General features: G+C 33.8%; 1 non-coding gene across 1 annotated transcript; it reads right to left on the bottom strand.

The window, feature by feature from the left end:
* Positions 1-5,931: 5,931 nt before the first annotated feature.
* On the bottom strand, positions 5,932-6,004 carry Trnav-uac (transfer RNA valine (anticodon UAC)). The gene has a single exon. It is a non-coding gene; the product is annotated as a tRNA-Val (tRNA).
* Positions 6,005-6,476: the final 472 nt, after the last annotated feature.

A 6,476-nucleotide genomic window follows, 5' to 3' on the forward strand; every position in this document is an offset into this window, starting at 1 on the left:
GCTGTCAGACGCAGACAGCCGCGAAGCGCGATCATTGATTCCGACACGAATTTATTTACATTCCACGGCTCTGAATATCGCCTGCAGGCAGATTGCCTGACGCCTACCTTTCGATATACAAATCAAATCAAATCAAATCAATTTTATTCAAGTAAACTTCACAACGAAGCGTTTTGGAATCGTAGATATTAAAAAACTACCACCGTTTCGGAAAGCAGCCCCCAGCGAGAAGAAACGGCAAGAAACTCGCATAGTTGCTCTTTTCAAATAAACAGATTTACAATGCTGTTTTAGTACCATAATTAGTGTCCTGTGATGGAACCTGTGCCTAAATCCAGGCGTTTTTTCCTAAAAAGTACTCTTTCAATGAATAATAAGACTTATTTATTAATTTAGTCTTAATAAACTTTTTAAATTTCGTAAATGGTAAATTGGTTACATGTCCCGGTATCTTATTATATATGCGTATACCATTGCCCAAAAACGTTCTCTGTACCGTATGCAAACGGAATAGTATGTATATCAGCTTTTATGGAATACTTTTGTATATGCTTCTGTATAAACATTATATTATCATAAATATGTTGTGAAGCAGCCGTTAATACACCTATTTCTTAAAATTTTTCGCGTAATGATGTCCTAGAGCTAATATTGTAAATAGTTCGGATAGCTCTTTTCTGCAGAATAAATACTATTTAAATATCTGCTGCATTACCCCATAACAACATTCCATATGACATAAGACTGTGAAAGTTACTAAAATAACCTAGTCTAGCAGTACTTATGTCCGTGAGTTTTTTTATTGTATTTAATGCATAAATGGCACTACTTAGTTTCCCTGCTAGGGCATACAAATGGGTGCCCCACTGAAGTTTGGATTCAAGGGTTATCCCTAGAAAGGCCGTCGACTCAACAGACTGAAGCCTTTAATTATTCAAAATGACGACAGAAAAATTTGATTTGACATTTGGCATAGAAAACAAAATACATTTAGTATTTTTGGCATTTAGTATCAAATTATTTATGTCAAACCAACCAAGAACCCGCGACAGAGCACTGCTTACAACGTCATAGTTGTTTATTTTTCTGTCGAGTTTAAAAATAAGGGATGTATCATCTGCAAACAGTACAATGTCGCAAGTCTTATTTAGAAAATAAGGTAAATCATTTATATATATTAAGAACAGGAGAGGTCCTAAAATTGAACCCCCGTTTGCGCCAGAGTGCCATTTGATTTTGCACCGTTAACAACAACCTTCAAACCTCTTTCATTAAGGTAGGAGGAAATTAATTTCAATGCAGGGCCCTTGATTCCATAATATTTAAGTTTTTCTAGAATAATATTATGCCTAACGCAATCGAAAGCTTTTGATAAGTCACAAAAAACTCCAATAGCATTTTGTGACTTCTCCCACGCATCATAAATGTGCTCAACAAATGCTATACCCGCATCAGTAGTCGAGCGACCTTTTGTAAAACCGAACTGTTGAGAATGCAATATCTTATTCGAGTTAAAGTATAACAACAATTGATTAAGCATGATTTTTTCAAAAATTTTACTTAATACTGGCAAAATAGAGATCGGTCTATAATTGTTCGGGTTATTTTTATCACCGGACTTAAATAATGGGATTACTTTACTTAATTTTAACAGATCTGGAAAAATACCAGATTGTATACATTTATTAAAAATGATAGTTAAACAAGGAGCCAAGTCGACAATTACGTTGTTAATAATTGTAACTGATAGATCCCAAAGATCGCTGGTTTTTTTTTAGATTTAATCTTTTAAAATTTTTTAATACATCGTGCGGAGCTATACTCCCAAAATAAAATTCTAACTCATTTTGGGGAACGTAACACTTAAGCAAGTCTACGGTGACGCATTAAGTCCTTTAGTAGTATTCAAAGGAATATTAGAGAAATATTCTTCGAATTGGTTGGCCACATCTAAATCTTCACATAAAATATTCCCTTTTATATTAAGGGTTAATTGCCCTGCTTCAAACTTCATTCTGCCTGTCTCCGAACTTATAATATCCCAAGTAGTTTTCATTTTATTTTTAGATTTTAAGATTCTACTTTTAATATATAATGAACAAGCTGTTACATATTCAATTATAGGGATATTTCGAAAGTCTAATTTATTAATTTTGCAATGTGCTGACAAATATGCTTTCGTAGGATATACAAGATCTGAAATGGCAACACGGAGGTATCCTTAATTTTAATTTTATGCTTCATCTTGTGTTCAGCGTTGAAGGAAAATATCGCTAGTAAGGCTGCTAGGTTTTGGAAGGAAATCTGCCTTATAATATCTGCCCAAACCACGTATTGGAGCAGCGTGACTTTTGTCCAACATATTTAAAAAACTGATGCCGTGAATTAACATTCATATATCTTGGTAAATAGCTCGATGGTTGTCAAAGGCGAGTGTGATATAAAAAATGACACTTTTAGAAGGTCGCGGGTTTTAAATTATAGATTTCGGCATAGTATCTAAATTTCCGTTTATAAATTAAACGCTTTGTTGGTATAATGTAGTAAAATAAAGCGGCACACATCAGCCATCGAAGATTTCTTAGAATTTCAAATTTATTTATGAAGTTAATAATTCCTAAAACAAATGCAGGTTGTCTTCGTGATTACCGTTGCTATTGATAATATTAAATAGTACAGGGACGTAGACAGTCAATCAAGTCGTACCGCCCTACCCGTCGGCCTAATATACTCGTCATTGTAATCTTGTGGACAGAATCAGGGTCACTTGGATCATTGCGTCAGAGCTCACCGAACCCCAACATATAGGTCAATTATAATTGGATGTTAATAACGAAATGGTATGTATAGCTTATTCAAATCGAATCGATTTGCTCAAAGGTCTGCTATATTACACACCAATACTTTTCGATTCATATTTATTTCTCTATAATACAACACTATTTTACTTAACACCTTATATCTGCATATATTTTACTTCCATAGTTCCGATAACAACTTCCGTTTCGGGATTCCATAGTGAATATCATAGATTATCCCAAATCACGATCAATTCAATACCAAAGCTGTTATTTGTCCTGCTGTGATGTTTATTTTGAATTATTTGTAACTTATTTTCGTGATCGTTTCGTTGAAATATTTTGAACGCAAGAGTTTTATTTTTATTTTCCTTTGGTTTTTGAACCTGTGGTCCAATGTCACAGAGAACATTTTATGACGTCAGTAGTGGTTGTAATCATCTTTTAATTTTTTTTTTAAATCGAGTGATTTTTTAAGGTTAATAGTCGAAGTGCAAGTAGTTTCTATACATTTTCTTATATTTTTTAAGTTTTCTGTTGCTATCGTTGGCTTTATCTGGTTATATCAGTGCATCGCATGCCTCAATAAAGGCTGTGCCATTTTTAAATAAATAATACTTTGTAAGTAATTGTCATCAAAGGCAATAAATTTGAGAATAATTCTCGGTCTGTCTGTTAATTTATTACGATTAAATAGCTGAAAATATTTAAATTTATTTTTTGTACATTTTTAGGGCTATACCTTTGAAGTCCGTACCTTTGAAGGAAAAAGGAACCCTTTTAAACAACATCACTTCGTTGTTCATATGACTGTCTATCTGTCTATAATATCTTGAAGCACAAGTATAGGACATGATCCGAATACTGAATAAATCTTTCAGCGGTGGTACAGAATCCTCAGTACGCGAGTCCGACTCACACTTGCCCGTTTTTTTTAATAAACGTTATTTTATTTAAAAAATGTAAGGAAAAATTCGAATTTAATCACTATTTCCAAAGTTCGTGAAAAAGAAATCGCAGGCCCAGCTCGTAAATATAATCTAAAGCATTCGAAGGCTTCATTACCACAAAAATTTGATTCGTTCATCGTTCTCGAGTTTCGAATTCCCCGCAGCAACGGAGTAATTGAATGAACAAATTTTGATAAACGAAGAATTGACGAAACCCGTATCCCGAATATGATTTCTGGAAATATTTTATCTTTTTCTTTTTTACAGAGATTTCATTTACATATTATTTTTCACGGATGAATGGAATATGAGAAGAATAACTCGTCTGTTAGTTTTTTATGGCCAGCAGTTAGAAGATCTGAATCTTAACCGATGATTCTGAGTTCTAATTCGGGCAAGCACCAATGAATTTGACCACCAAGAGAGATACGGATGAAAATCTATCACGAGTATCTATCAACCTCCATTGGAGCAGCTCGGTGGAGTAAGCTCCAACCATTTGCTTCAAAAAAGGAAAGGCACCTTTAGCCCAGTAATGGTACATTTATAGAGTGTAACTTGACTTACTGTTATAAATAAGACGAGTGTAAAGATTATATTCATATACTAGAAGCCCGTACTGGCTTCACATCCGTAGAACAAGAGTATTTAAGGGCAATCATGACAAGTTTTTTTTATGGGTCAGAACCGTTTCTGGCATACGCTGAATACCTCACCAAAATGCCATTACAATCGGATGAATTGTGTACGATAAACACTCAGCACTGATTATTTATTACCAGCTCCCCCCCACGCTTTTACTTGTCTCAGGTGTTACAGCTCCCACCCCATGGGTCGTAACATGCTATTATATATTCTATAACCTTTGTCAATAAACGGGCTATATCTCTAAAACTAGGGTAATTTATGACTCCTAATATTATTCTGTAAGCTATATTTATAAGAGCCTATTTATATACAGAATATTTAGATTTTCATTTCGTATTCTAGCCATTTCGACTTTCGAGTCGAAACATACGACGAATGAAATCGATGGTTCAAAAATAAAATACCGCACGTTCGTTTCTCCCAAATCTAAATGGTAATGGACCCGTCACGTGTATAAAAGGCGAGATAATATATTCTGTGGTCATTTTTCATGGCGAAACTGTTCAATGGAGCCGCTATCCGTAGCCGATCTTCTTGCCGGCTCCGTTTTTCATCAATTTCACTCGAGATCTATCAATGCTTAACCTGCAATCATATGGAAGTACTCTTTTGAGAACTGCATTAAGTTTTCGATTAGTACTATTTTCACCTACCGGGTGCAATATAACCCGTCCAGGGCTCAATAGGAAGAGTTCAGGTACATTACACGTTTACACGTATAAAAGTTATATGTAAATATATTAAAACTTGCAGCAAAAACTTTCTATCCCATTTTAGGAAAATTACTCAGACGGAGGTACAGAGAGGAGGACGGAGGACAGAGATATTTGTCTTAATTGGTTTATATGGAGTAAGAGGGCAGAAAGTAATATACATAAGAATGACACTAAAATATTTAAAAAAATGACATGCCATGTTCTTGACACACACACATATATATATATGTATGTATGTACATATTTATTAAGAAACATTACATATTACACAACAACTAAAGTGTATTTTGAGATTTATTTGGAATTTTTCCTTGTAATAATGACAAGTTGTCGTCCAACTTAGCCTCATTTTTCTATCTAATTATTTGAATCTATGTATCGTATGTTTTTGTTAACAATGAACGACGGTGTAATTCGAGTAATGATCGACCGCTAGTAGGTATATTACATACAATAGTATGTGCGTGCATAAACACTACACGCACGTACTTTGTCGTTTGAAGTGGAGTAACGTCAGAAAATAGTATTTTGACAAAAGATTTTTATTTTTAACTAAATTTTTATTTTTAAAATAAGAAAACAGTTTGCCGTCATTATTATTAGATGGTCGTGGGTACAACATATTTATATTAGTAAATATATAATACAGGTCAACAATGAAACAAATACAATAAAATATACGTAAATACAATCTAATAAATTATAAACATATCATAAAACATATGCCAAAAGGTTAAAATTATTAAGAATCGAAAAATAATTCAGTAATTAAATTATTTGGTTCAATTTTGACATTATTTAAATTAAATACAAAAATTATGATTCCGGCCAGGATCGAACTGGCGGCCTTCTGCGTGTAAAGCAGATGTGATAACCACTACACCACGGAACCAGTTGAACACACTTCCCAATAACAAGTACAACAATTAATGTGAAAGTATCGGAGTGCTCTCCATTGCAAAAAATACGAACGCGATTAAAATAAACATTCCTCTATAAAACCGGTCACGTGCCACTGCACGCACAATCATTCTTAATTATAACAAAAAGTTTAATGAAACACATGACGTCACTTTTTATTATTACGATTAACTAGTTTTAGCCCGCGGATTCGCCCGCGTGCCTTACAACGGGGGGCGGTCGAAGGTTTTAGATACAAAAAGTACCCTAAGGCACTCCACCAGGTTTAAGCTTGCTTTATAACAAATTTTATCAAATTCTGTTCAGTGGTTTAGTTAGTAAGATTTCTCCGTAGAGACATTGGATTAGTGATGTTTGCATTTTATGTAATAATATTTTATATTTAAATGTTTATTTTCATTTCCTCATAAGAAATATTTCCTCGTGGGAAGAAACAATGTCCG

Source organism: Vanessa tameamea, chromosome 16 (genome assembly GCF_037043105.1).
Source record: "Vanessa tameamea isolate UH-Manoa-2023 chromosome 16, ilVanTame1 primary haplotype, whole genome shotgun sequence".
Lineage (NCBI taxonomy): Eukaryota > Metazoa > Arthropoda > Insecta > Lepidoptera > Nymphalidae > Vanessa > Vanessa tameamea.